Source organism: Saccopteryx bilineata, chromosome 3 (assembly GCF_036850765.1).
Source record: "Saccopteryx bilineata isolate mSacBil1 chromosome 3, mSacBil1_pri_phased_curated, whole genome shotgun sequence".
Taxonomy (NCBI): domain Eukaryota; kingdom Metazoa; phylum Chordata; class Mammalia; order Chiroptera; family Emballonuridae; genus Saccopteryx; species Saccopteryx bilineata.
In genome coordinates this window covers 192,546,786-192,562,010 of record NC_089492.1, presented here as the reverse complement: position 1 = coordinate 192,562,010, position 15,225 = coordinate 192,546,786, and positions in this window count along the sequence as shown.

Here is a 15,225-nt window from a genome sequence, read left to right as displayed (position 1 = left end):
TAATATATCTTTAATAAAAGTTCCACAGGTCAAGAATATAAAGAAAAAATGAAAACAATATTTAAAGAAGTGACTGTTTATTAGATTCCACATTTGAATGAAATCATATAGTACTTGTCTTTCTCTGACTGGTTTATTCCACTTAGCATACTACTGTCCAGGTCTGTCTATGTTTTCACAAAGGGTAATATTTTCTTCTTTATTATGGCCAAGTAGTATTCCATTGTATAAATGTATCACAGCTTTTTTTATCCTCTCATCTAATAATGGACAATATAGTGTTCAGATGATGTGTTGTAGAATTGTGCATCTGAAACCTATAACATTTTAACCAGTATAACCCTAATAAATTCAATAAAAATGTCATCCAAAAGAATCACCTTTGCAGCTATATGGAGACTGAATTGTAGGCAGTGGTGTGCCAATAAATATAAACAAACAAACAAACAAATAAGAAATGGCTGAATTTTCCAGAACAACAGGAAGAAATAAACCTTTATTGAAAAGAAAGAAAAGAAACAGAATTCTGAGCAGGTTAACTTACTTTAAATCTACATCAAACATATTTTAATAAAACTGTAGAGTTTTGAAACAAATCAGAAAGCCTGAAAAGAAGGCATAAAAACAGAAAGAAAAAAATGAATAATGAGCAATATTATCATTAGAAAAATCAGGTGCCACAATACAAGAGTGGAAGAACTGTCAACAGATTTTATGCATAACCAAATTATTACTCAAGACAAAGGCAAAATAATCTAAAATCACATGAAGACAAAGTTTTCTATTTACTACCACATGATTATTTTTTTAATAAGACGTAATTCAACAATTAGGAAGAGAAAAAACCAATAATGTTGAGAAAAATTAGTAAAAAGAAACAACTGCAATTCAAACATTTTGGCAGAATCTTAGAGATTTGATAAAAATAGTTAAGAAAATATTAGAAGTTTTAAATTATTGTTTTATTTTCTTCAAAATTAAAAAATTATAAGCCCTGGTTGGTTGGCTCAGTGGTAGAGTGTCGGCCTGGTGTGCAGGAGTCCCGGGTTTGATTCCTGGCCAGGGCACACAGGAGAAGCACCCATCTGCTTCTCCACCCCTCCCCCTCTTCTTCCTCTCTGTCTCTTCCCCTCCCCCAGCCAAGGCTCCATTGGAGCAAAGTTGGCCCCAGGCGCTAAGGATGGCTCCATGGCCTCTGCTTCAGGCACTAGAATGGCCCTGGTTGCAACAGAGCAACGCCCCAGATGGGCAGAGCATCGCCCCCTGGTGGGTATGCTGGGTGGATCTCGGTTGGGCACATGCGGGAGTCTGTCTGACTTCCTCCCCATTTCCAACTTCAGAAAAATACAAAAAAAAAATTATAATAAACCACTACAGAAATTATCTGAAAGAGACAAGAAATGATATGGTTTCTTTTAAAATTGAAGAAGAAAAATGACTAGGAAGAATTCTGAGAAAGAAAATATTACATATAGTAACAACTAAAGTATTTGTAGAAGCAATGTATCACCGTAACTATTGGCACAGGTCTTAAAAACAAAATGCATATGTTCAGTTCTTGAGTCATCACTTTCCAATTGTGTTGCTTTGAGTGAGTCAATAATATATCTGTTTCCTTAGCCACAAAACGAAAAAAAAATAATAGTGCCTACCTCAGAGGGTCATTGTAAGGAATAAATGAGAACAGCTTCCTATGGAAGTTATGGCCTTTTATTATTCTCAGTGCTTGATAATTCTTAGGAATTTTAATTCTGAAAGCTAAGTGGAATTGAAGTGAATTTTCTTTGCTCAGGTGTGTTTACTCTTCTTAATAATGAACATCCTAGTAATTCCTTTGTGAGTTTTTACTAGCTCTGATCTTAGACAATTAACCTGACAATTGTGAGGCCAGTTTGCTCATTCATAAGATGGGAATGTAGCAATCTACCTTTCAGTGCTGTTACAATGAACAAATTAATCAAACCAAAATGTTTGACTAATCGGTAAAAAGTCCTTACAATGACCTACATGATCAAAGTGATCTATTTTGCCTAACACAAAATAGTCACCCATAAAAATAAACAGTACATTGATTACTCTTCACAACAGTAGGAGGTACTGTGATTAATAATTCAGAAAAATGAAATTCAAAGTATGGTATTAATGAAATTTCTTTGATATTGGTGAAATAAGCTTCAAGTAAAAAAGACATATAAGTAATTTCTTACAATGACCCATAATATAGTAAAAATTATGGCTAATTTTGTATTGATACATTTGTTTAATGCCTATAAAACACTTTGTCATGTTATTTTATTTGATGTTCCCAGCAACTTTGAGGTAGACCTCCTTATAATAAATTTATTTTGGGTCCTGGCCAGCTGGCTCCATGGTAGAGCATCGACCTGGCATGCGGGAATCCTAGGTTTGATTCCCAGCCAGGGCACACAGGAGAAGAGCCCATCTGCTTCTCCACCCCTCCCCCTCTCCTTCCTCTCTGTCTCTCTCTTCCCCTCCTGCAGCCAAGGCTCCATTGGAGCAGCGTTTGCCCGGGCACTGAGGATGGCTCTGTGGCCTCTGCCTCAGGCACTAGAATGGCTCTGATTGCGGCAGAGTGATGCCCCAAGATGGGCAGAGCATCGCCCCCTGGTGAGCGTGCCAGGTGGATCCCGGTCAGGCGCATGCGGGAGTCTGTCTGACTGTCTCCCCGTTTCCAACTTCAGAGAAATACAAAAAAGAAAAAAAAATTATTTTGTACTAAAAACTCTTAATGCACATAAAATAAGAAAAAAAACTAAGCAAATTTCCCACAATTTTACAATGTATGTATCAGTTTGCACCATAATACTAGATGCTGTAATGAACAAATTTTAGAATTTGTCAGTGTTTGTAGACAGTGTGCTGTCCTCACTGCAGACATTCATCACTTCTGTCTTGTGGTTCTGCATTCTTCAAAGGCCTCACAGTCCTTTACCTTCAGGTTAAGATGAAGGATATGAGGAAAGGTGTACCTTTATCCACTTAAGTGGTTTGGCTCAGAAGTGACATTGATAACTTCTCACATTTCACATAGTCTTCTGGTTACAGTTCTATGCAAGGTGTGGTGTGACACTAAGCCATATTCTCTGGAAGGGTACATACTTGCCAAGCATCAGTCTATGACATATAAGTTTGGTGAATAATTAATTGTGTCTGCCTAGAAGAGTTAATAATAGTCTTTTCTATACCAAGTTTCTATGACACTAAAACTTGTGCTCAGTAACAACTCATTATAAAGAGAAAACTATATTTTTTCATACCTTTATATAGGGTCAGTTTTATTTATAAATTATAGTACTTTGCTTTTAATAAAAGGCAATTTTATTAAAAAAATTCTAATAAAGATCTAGAGTATTTTAATATATTGCTAATTTGAGGAGATTAATATAATAAGAATGGTTATTATATTCATTATAATGGTTTATAATACTTCCTTAAAGAACGCGCTTAACAAAATAGTAGAGCTAAACTTATTAAAACTAAAACCAATTTCTTTTATTTGTTTCTGACCCACCATCTTAATGTCTTCTTAACCTGAACATTCTATTTGAGGTAAATTAATAATCATACGAACAGAGGAATAGAACAATAAAACACAAGGACAGTACCTCCTATGAGGGGCTAAAGTTTATTTTAAACATTTAACTAAGCTTTATGCCAGTGGTTCTCAAACTTTTTTAAGTTGGGGCACATTTAAAATCCTACAAATAATTATAGGCACACTATATACAAATTTCTGAGAAATATGTTATAATAATTAAGTCAAATATTAAAGAAAAATATATAAAGTCCAAGCATGCTTTTATGATAATTAAACAAAATAAATACTGCAAAATTAAATTTATTCTGACATTAAAAAACATTTTTATGTTACATTTTTTGAGTTATGTTTCTTAGAATTTGTAAAAAAAAAAAAGAGGGGTTAAAAAAAGACAATAAAGTTATCTTTATATATATATATAGATACATTCTTAGTAAGATTTAGTAAATTCGGCAGGTCCCGGCACAAATGTGTTCAGTTTTTTCATTCTTGTGTTTATGAGAAACATGAGCCTGATGTGTCCTAGTAATTTCTTCAATGTTTGGGCATATATATACTATATTTGAAAGGCAAACTCTCATTTCCTTGTCAATACATTGAAGAATTCCTCTCTTTTTACTCTTAATTGTGCTGAGTGCAGAAAAACCCCCCCCCATACATATCATCTTAACTTTACACCAAACAAAGGATAGAAGAAACTTGCCTCCAGTGTTTCCAGGGAACATGGGGGGTACTGTAAACAATCCAGCACCACAGTTTGACAGCCCATTGCAACCTAATCTGGCAAGTGAGGTGGGGGGTTGAGCAAATTGTCAGCTTACAGCCAATTCCCCACACCTCTGTCCCCCAAAAATCTAAACTCCAAAAATCCTGTTGGTTTTTTGGTCCCCAATAGGCACATATTTCTCTGGAATACCATAAGGAGCATCTGGAAATCTTCTAGGCTGCACCATTGCGCCCTGGTGCACACTTTAAGAACCACTGCTTTATGCAGTGGAAAGTGATTCCATGAGTTTTGTAAACAAAAGAATCCATTATTTCAAATAGACACATTCATGTTTGCAACCAGATATTTTTTAAAAGAAATAAAGCCAACTCATTATGTTTTAGAATTCAACATATTTCATGTCCATCTCTTTCTTCTAATTTCCCTTCTAACCAGTAAAGTTAAAGTTATGAAGAAAAAGGATATATACACTTATTTAAATGGTGCTTATACTCTGAGAATTTTCAAACATTTTTGTTTACACATGTTCTTTTCTTGGTCATCAATTGTTTTCATGTAGCTTTTGAAAAATAGAGGAATTTTCATAGTGATAGTATGGACCACTTGTGTGGTATAAATATATATATTTCTAAGTAAACATTATATACACATAAATATACACATAACACTATTTCTTGCTTATACAAGAGCTAGAGTAAAGACAGTGCCTTCTGGCTTAGCTCATAAAATGTAATTTTTATAATGAATCATTTCTTTCCTTATATTCTTCATAGTCTCTAGACCCAGGCAATAAGATGAAACTTTCAATACAAAAAGGAAACTAAGAGTAGCAATACCATCAAAAACTAAATGGATCCCAAACCGATAAATGTTAAATAGTTGAACATATAATAAGGGAAGTGAGCTTTTATTTAAGCCATTCCATTTTCAACATTCATCAGAGCAAGAGAGAAGCTTCTATTAGTCTTTTTTTATGCATGGTAACTAGATCTGCTTTCTTTTTAACATTCTAAAATCTGCCTGAGTATGGTAATGCTTATCATTACTCTGAGTAACTGTAGGGTCTAAAGACTCACTTTAGAGAGTGTCTTTTGCTTATCACCCTAGATATTAATCTCTAAACAATAATCATTTGGTATGGTTAACCTTAGGTTTGAATTTTTTAGTTCATCAAGAAGGAAAGGAAAAGATTCAGAATGGCCGAGAAAATACTTAAAGTTTATAAATGGAAACAGAAACTGGTTTTCTAGTGTAATAAATCCTCATCATAAATAAATTACTCAATACAAAAGGAAAGATCCATGGTAGGAGATTCTTTTTAACCTATCCTTTATTATTTATTCCCCAGGAGTTACTTACTGGTAATTATAAAAAAGCATCCCAGTTAAAAACCGTCCCCCCAAAATTTCATGGAAATATTTTTTTTTCTTTTCTCTTCCTCCCTGTCAGCATTCTGTCCAGATTTTGACAATGATTGGAAGCAACTTCTATGTTCACAGCAATTTATCTTTCTGTATCACCTGTTTCTAGGTGATAAATTTGCCATTTTGAAATTAGCATAGCATTTGTTCAGTTATATTCCGCAGGAATTATTTCAACAAGAATGTAATTTCCACCATGTACATGCTAAAGTAGAAATTTTCCCTTCACCTACAACTCCTGTGTGTTAATTTTTTAGACATTTTTACTAAGCAAAAACCTTAAATGGATCATATTCTAGGAACAATAATAAAAAATTTAAAAATGCAGTAAACATTGCCACCCAAAAACTCTTAGAAGAAAAAGAATATAGTTCTTTTAAATCAGAATTACCTAGAAACTACTAGAAAAGTCTTTTTACCCTCATTAATTTATAGCCTAAATTGTGAGTTTTTAAATTTTATTTCAGGCTCAAGATATAAAGCTATATATTTATTGTAATATAAGCTTATCAATCCTATACTACTTTCTATCTGCATTACTTTAAACAAATTAACGACAATTACCAAAATTTCTGATTTTGATATATTTTTGAATTTCAAATTTCTGTAAGGCCTTTTTTCTGGATAACATTCACTATAAGAAATGGAAAGGCAAAGTGCTCATTAGCTTATTATAACAATAGCTGAATAAAGTCCAACGAAAAAAAGCTACCCTTAACATTTGAGGGGTACGGAGAGAGGGGAATTCAGTTAAAGTACTTCTAAAACGTGCATGCATTGACTTTGAAAAGATGTAATTGTGATATTAAATTTTATTGAAATTTTCCAGGTCCTGATTTGTGTACCAGCTTATGCTCTGAGTTTCCAGGAAGCAGTAAAACATTTAAAATACTGTCTGTGCAAATGCAAAATTTATGAATTCACACATCTCTGGTTGATTTATGTGAAATAATAATGCACTATTTAATGCTTAAACATGGCTAGGAGCAATGCTAGGCTATCAAGATGCACAATGGAATAATAGATTTATAAGACAGATAACCTTCTTGCCTAGAGAAGCTTGTTTAAAGGTGTACAGATATATTAAACTATATGTAATTTTATACTAACTTAATGCTGTAGGCCTATACTGCAAGCAATAAAAGATTACAACTGTGGCATTTGCAATAATAAAATGATCTGGCTATTCAACATAAGGTATCTGAGGACTAAAAAGAGATAAGGAACTTGTTTAAAACTTTTGTCCCTTTTCATTCATTGCTCTTTACAACTTTTTTTTTTTTTTTTTTTTTTTTTGCCTTTAATGTGGTCAACATAACTCTCAGCCTCAGGAGTTATCTCATCATGCAATTGAGGGAAAAGATTTCTGAGGGCAGTAATTGAATGTTTCCATAACTCCAGGCACATTTAATTATCACATGATTTGCTTAGAAAACCAACTACAAATTTATTGAAATGAGATATAAGAAAAAAATGATAACTGGCAGTTTTCTGTTAAGTTCTTTACTCTTTTTATTACACTATACATGTATTTCCTTTTTAATCATAGCAGAAATATTTTTGTCTGAAGGTTTGGATATTTTTAATAATCATAAGCTAATCACTGAGATTCATTAGCTCAACTTTTATGCTCACATAATTTAAAAGTAATACAAAACTTTAGAATTTTTAAAGTTATTATTTTCAGGATATAATGCCTTGAATTTTGCAATGATTTGCTTTCAGAGTTTAATCCTCTTATACATAGTGTGATTAATTAATGGCAAAATGTTTCTTGAAAATAGATATATAAATAAGGTTATAAACACATTAAAAATCTTCATTTGTGCTTCTCGGCCTTTTGGCTAAGATCAAGTGTAGTAAAAATCTTCATTTGTAATGCAATTTCAAATAAGTTCTCCAGATATTTTATTCATTTATATGGTGTTGAACAGCATTTCTACACAATGATTTTAATAATTAATAAATTATTTTAAAAGAAAAAAATTGTTTTAACTAATGAATCTTAATACAATCTCCTTTGAAAGAACAAAATTTTTCACAAATCAAAATGTTCACGCTATTTAGTTTACACTCATTGACAGAATTATAAACCAAAAATGATGTGACAAAATGAACAACTTATTATAGGGAAATAAAGATTACTTGTAAATTTTTAAGTTGTATGATAAAAGTTAAAATCAAATTAAAATTTGATGACATTTTCAAAATAATCATGAGGGTTTTTATATTTCCTTTTAACTTCAAAATCTCAATCTCATGTCATTGGCTACATTTCCTATTTAAAACAAAGTTTCTTTTAGTTTGACAATGATATCAGTAATACTGACCTTAAAGTCAATTATATTTGTTATAAGTGGCCTGTTGCACATTCATCATCAAATGACAACTCCCTTTCTGTGTGTATAGTTTCTAAAGTGCGAAATTTCAACAGTCATTGTTAATAGTATTTTAGCAACTTTTATTCCCTATTTACACATACAGTGGAAACACATATAATTAAGAAATATCTCAGTACTGAAATATCATCTTATGTGGGCACTAACTATTGTATGATTTTCAGCATTTTCAACATTGCCCTTAGGAGATATATAATATCTAAGCAGCCAGAATTTTAGTAGTAATTGAAAGTTTTCAAGATATGTGGTCAATCTGAGATTTGAAAATATAGTTCATGTCCATTGTAACCAGGATTCTTATAAGTTACAATACATCTGCCTAATTTCCTAAAGTGTGATCAACTGAAACATTTGCAAACAGATAAACTTAGGTCCCTTTTAAAAAAAGTAAGATAGGAGACAAAGGATTGTGGCACTATCCAACTTTGACTTCTAAAGGGATTCTTTTCCATAAAATCATTAATAAAAGTCCAATATGTATGATACAATTAGAAAATATATTAAATTTGCTAAAAGCCATTGTCTATTTGAGTATTTTATTTTGGGAATTGAGACATTTTTAGGTCTTTTTCTCACATTATTTTCTATCTTCTTACACTTATTTATGTTTTGTTATAACACACAGTACTTCTAATAATTGAATTATTATTCATTTGCTTATTTGTTTATTGTTTTACTCGCTCAACCTAAATGTTAAGCTCTGTGACTGTAAAATATACAGTAAATCCTCATAATGTCATCAATAGCTTCTTAAATAATATGACCAATTTTACCACAGAACAAGAGTTGATGTAAAGAGTCAAGTTCCTACAGCATATTTCTGGTCATAAAAACATCACTAAACTTCTTGTTATTTTTAAATTTTTATGTATTGATTTTAGAGAGAGGAGAGAGAGGGAGAGAAAGGATGCGGTAGGAGAAAATGGAAAGCATCAACTTGCTTCTCGTATGTGCCTTGACTGGGCAAGCCCAATGTCCTGAACTGGTGACTTCAGCATTCCAGGTCAATGCTCTATCCACTCTGCCACCACAGGCCAAACACCAAACTTCTAATAAAGAACTCAAACACTCTAATATTAAAGATTGAAATAAATGTGAGCTATACATACTTTTCAGAAAGATTAATAAAGGAATGAGTTGATACTTCTCTTAATATATATATATCCCCCTTTCTCTCCCTCTCTCTCAGAAATCAATAGAAAAATTTAAAAAGAAAGATTGATAAAAACAAGAAAGAGGATTATTTTCCAACCCATTGATTACAGGTGCCCAAAGCCCACCTAGCAGCTCAGGATACATGCAGGACCCATACTGGACAGGACATCTTTCCATCTCAGGGCACATTACACACCCACTATCACTCATATTGGGACAATGTAGATACCCCAGTTCACTTCACGTGCATATCTTTGAGATGTAGGGGGAAACTGGGGGAAATCCAGGCAGACATGGGGAGAATGTGCACATTCCAAAGATAGTAGCCCAGGTTGGGAATCAATTTTTTTCTTTAATCAACTTTATAACAAAATAACACTGAATGAAAACTTATTATTCTAGGATCTGCTGTTTTCACTGCTGTACCCTGCATCTAGAATCACACCTAGTACCTGGTAGCATTTACCAAATAACTATTCATTGAACAAATGAGTGTTCCTTTACTAAATAACTATTTAGCCTTGAACAAATCATTGAATTCTGGGTTTTAGGCTCTCCTTAATTTCAAGTATGAGAAAATTGGACTTTGTAACCTCCCAGATATTTCAGATTTGAATATTTTAATGATTAAAATGCTTTAATTTTACCCTATAAACCATCTTTGATAAATTATTGTATGTCTCCATGAATTTGTTTTGACCAATATGAATTTCTCTGCATCACTGATTACAGTTACTACTCAGATTAGTGTGGCAAAAAGATCCTGTTTTTCCATTTTTAATCATTAAAATTTGTGTTCAATTACTTAAAAATAGAGTAATGATGCCAGTTATCAATTTATTGCTTTTTGGGTCCAAATTTACCTTTCATTGCCCTGCCTTGTGATACTAAAGCTGGGCCCTCTACCCATTCCTTAGTCCACTGGAATAATGCTAAACGCTGTCTTGAGGATGACAGAAGGACACTGGAGGAGAGAAAAGTTGCTCCTTGTATTTAGTGTGCTTTTCCCCTTGCAGTGTCACCAGCACATGGGACACCTGGTAGTTCCCAATTACCCAGCATGTTTTAGCAGCACCCCTGCAGGAGCCTCCAAACAAATTTATCTGCCGCCCCAGTCAGTATCCCAGGATCTAGCAGGCCTCTGGGGGACAGCCCTCCTTCCCCTTGTGACCTTGTTGATTTCTCAATGGGATTCCATAGCATCCCAGCAGGAGTTTTCTGCTCCCCAGCCTGCAGCTCCTCAGCACTTCACCACCATCCAGTGGGCTTATACTCTGTCCAAATGTGTTCCCTCTTGAGTGCTTTAACTTAAGCAGAGAGTCAGTGGCTGCTCTATCAGATTTTTCTATATTTTTTGGAATACTCTTTATCCCATAGCAGTTAATCCCTACTTATCATTTAATAATTTTTAGAATAAACTTTACTTGTTTAGATTAATGTATGTTTTTTGTTTCCTGACTGGACCCTGAATAATATAGTTATTTTTTAAAATGATTTATCTAATAAAAATTGAATTATATATATGCTATTACCTCAAATTATGCAAACATCTATATCTGAATTTTGTAAAATTTGGGAAATTCTCATAATTTTGAGATACTTTTTTTCCCAAAAATGCAAAAAAAAAAAAAATCCAAAAAACAACCAAAAAATAAACCCTCAGAAAAATATGCTTCCTTTACTTAGCATAACAGTCTCCAGGGCCAGGTCCATCCATGCTGACACAATACAGTATACAGATGATGTATTATAGAATTGTACACCTAAAGCCTATATAATTTTATTATATATGTTACCAATGTTAACCCAATAAATTTAACTAAAAATAAGAAAAGTATGTTTCCTTAACTTCTAGTTTTATAGGTGGAGATTGTTAAAAAAAAAAAAGGACTTATTTTTATTATCAAGTAAGGGAAACTGAATTAACAAATACACAAGTCCATAGAGTCCAATTTAATTTATAACAGAGGATAATGTTGGTCCATAAATGTATTCGTGTAAATTACTACACACTCCTTACATGGGTTGGTTGCATATGGTATTAACCAACAGAACCATACACATGCAATGATAGCAGCTTAAGCTGGATCAGGCATGAGTGCTTTCTAGTTAGACAATGGGCTTTATGAGACCACATGAATTTTATGGAATATTATATAGTTTATTGCTAAACATAAAGGAAATTTCAATACTGATTTTTTCTCCTTTAAAATCTCTTTAAATTGCATAACATATATAGCTAAATTCAGAGATTTTTAAGTAGAATATCTATAAACAGCAAACATTGAAAAATAATTAAAATCTATATTTCTGAATATATTCAATTTTACCACAATTTAAAAAAGAACAAAAAGCTCAACTAGATAATTGACTATATACTTGGAATTAAATATTCTGATATTAAAAAATCAAATCCGCCTGACCAAAACAGTGGTGCAGTGGATGGAGTGCCGGACTGGGATGTGGAAGACCAAGGTTCGAGACCCTGAGGTTGCCAGCTTGAGTGCGGGCTCATCTAGTTTGAGCAAGGCTCACCAGCATGGACCCAAGGTCGCTGGCTTGAGCAAGGGGTCACTTGGTCTGCTGAAGGGCACAGTCAGGGCACATATGAGAGAACAATCAATAAACAGCTAAGGTGTCGCAATAAAAAACTGATGATTGATGCTTCTCATCTCTCTCTGTTCCTGTCTGTCTGACCCTCTCTCTGACTCTCTCTTTCTGTAAAAAAACAAACAGACAAATCCATCACATTAATGAAATAAACTTTTGTTTCTTTCTATATTTCCATATATTAGTTTTGCTCAGTAAGTGTATATTTTTCAGTCTAATATACATTCTCTGTTGCCAGAGTCTGATAAAATTTTATTAGACTGTTTTAAAAATTAAAGATTTGTTTTTAATATTCTTCTTATATAAAGAGAAAAAAGTTAGATTTGAATTTGATTTCTATTACTTACTAGGTTTTTTGTGTGTGTATTTTTCTGAAGTTGGAAACAGGGAGGCAGTCAGACAGACTCCCGCATGTGCCCGACTGGGATCCACCTGCCCACCAGGGGGCGATGCTCTGCCCATCTGGGGCATTGATCTGTTGCAACCAGGGCCATTCTAGCACCTGAGGCAGAGGCCATGGAGCCATCCTCAGTGCCCAGGCCAACTTTGCTCCAATGGAGTCTTGGCTGTGGGAGGGGAAGAGAGAGACAGAGAAAAAGGAGAGGGGGAGGGGTGGAGAAGCAGATGGGCACTTCTCCTGTGTGCCCTGGCTGGGAATCAAACTTGGGACTCCTGCATGCCAGGCTGATGCTCTACCACTGAGCCAACTGGCCAGGGCCACTTACTAGTTTTTACTTAATCTCTCTAAGCTTCATTTTACCATCTCCAAAAAAGAAGAAGATTAAATAACATAATATGTATAAAATACCTATGATAGTGCATAAAAATAAATACTGGAAATTATTATTTCTAAAACAGAAATCTCAAAGCATCAAAAACAAAGTTCAATATCAAACAATCAATTAATAAAAACATTAAAAATGCTTATGCACACAATCAAGCTATTATTTTTTGTTGTATGTTTTATAGAATTAGCTGTTATTTTTTTGTTCTGACCTAAAATCTCCTTGTGCTTCAGAAAGTTACATACTATTTTGCATTGCACTCAGTCCAGAACTAATTGAATTTCCTCAGCACTTGAGAAAAATGATATTTCAATTCTTGTTTCCCTAAGTTTTCTCACACTTAACCTCTTTAAAAATAGTAATGACAGTAGTCTATTAGTACTCCATTATTACTTTTTTAGAATGTTACATATGAAGAAAGAATCTATTCCCAACCTTAGACATCCATTCCTGATCCTAATTAAAATTTCCATCAGCTATAACAGCAAACATCTTGTTTATGCTGTAGCAAACAACTTCTTGGGGGCAGTTCACTTTATCAAATTTGACAGTAAGCTACAACAAATGAAAAATATTCATAATTCATATTTAATAAAACAATAAATAAAACTTCAAAATTTATATTTAGTAAAGCAAAAACAATGAATTTTACTATTTTAGAAATTTTTATATATTCAAACTGACCTGTCTGAATTTTTGTTAAATTTTTTAAAAATTAAAAATTATGATGCTGTCTTGTTACATTCTAGTATGCCAAGTCCTTTGTGATTAAAAATTATTTATTTTTGACACCAGGGTGTAATCCTTAACTCAGAAGAAGAGAAGGAAACAGCTGTGATACTGACAGTTAACAGCTGACTTAGAGGCTAAAAGTATTTTGGAAGAATGTCTCTTTATGAGAAAAAAAAAATATCCTCAAGACGTTACCAGAAAAAATCCCAAGATGGCAGCAGAGTAGGCAGGTGCCCAGAATGCCACTTCCCATGACCAAATTGGATTAAAAATTAATTTAAGAACAATCCTCATGGCCCTGGCCAGTTGACTCAGTGGTAGAGCGTCGGCCTGGCATGCAGGAGTCCCGGGTTTGATGCCTGCTGGATCCTGGTCGGGCACTTGCGGGAGTCTGTCTGACTTCCTCCCCATTTCCAACTTCAGAAAAATACAAAAAAACAAAAACAAAAAACAATCCTCGTGAAAAACCAACTTTGGACTAAAAGGACTCGAAAATCAAGGAGGTACCCCATTTCTAGGAGCAAGGGGCAGATGAGGAAGAGGGTCCAGAAGGGCTCTCATTGCAAGGAGAGAAACCCTGAGAGGTGGGGTTCCTCAGTCCCAAGGACCGGAAACCCAGCCTAGAAACCTAGGGAATGGAGGAGACAGCCTAACAGCATTGAGTGGGAAGAAGAGCATGAGTTCTGTTTGTGGGAAGCAGCTGGTGAAGGAATGTGCAGTCTTAAAGGGCAAGCACAGAAAATATCGCTCACAACCACTTGCCTGGGGCTCTGGGGGCGAGGAGGGCTGAGAGGACTGGTCTTGCATGAGGAGAGTGGGAAGATTGAGACATGGAGACACAAATGGTGACAGGAAGAGGAGAGCCTGAGCTGACCTGAGACATTCTCCAGTGTTGAGGTGGCCATAGCTGTGGGAGGGGTTGCTCCCTCCACCCTGCACAACCAAGCATGGAACAAGTTGACCTGCCTCCAAAAAGCTCTCCGATCAGCAAGAAAAGTTGTTCAGAAAGGAGGAAGTAAAGGGGAGGGTAAGTGGCTCAGGTTTTCAGGGAGACCCGAGCTACACCTCCCACTTCATAATGAGAATGCATCCTGCCCCTGGAAAAGGCACTGGGCAGACCACACCTTCATAATCTCAGAGGTCACACCCACTGCATTTGTGGATACAGTTTCCACTAAAAAAAAAAGATAAGCCCACTTCCCACCTACTAAACACAGAGGCCTCCTGCTAGGATCAGCAAACACAGACTCTTTCTGCTGGACTCAGCAAACAAACACCAGGAAAATTAAAAACTTTAAGTGGCTCTACTATTTAAGGAGAATTAAAATCCAAGCAACAAGCAGAGGCTGAGGAATAAAGTCCTTGAGGAAAAGCCACATTCCATAAACCAACCTCAGACCCACAACTCCAACAAATTTTCAAACCACACATAGAAAGAATGGGAAGACAGAGGAATGTAAACCATATGTATCAACAAGAAAAATCCCCAGAAAAAGAACTGAATGAGATGAAAGTAATCAAACTACCATATGCAGAGTTTAAAATAATGATTGTTAGGATGCTTAAGGATATCAAAGCTACAATGGATGAAATTAATGAACCACCTAGGTAAAGAACTTGCAAGCATCAAAAAGGACACTGAAATCATAAAAAAAGAATCAATAAGAAATGGCAATTACTATATCAGAAATGAAGACTACACTGAAGGAATCAACAGGTTGGATAAAGCAGAGGATTGAATAAGCAAATTAGAGGACAAGATAAATAAAAACATAGAAACAGAGTAGAAAAAGAATAGAGGCTCAAAGAGTCTGAGGAAAATATAAGCGAACTCTGT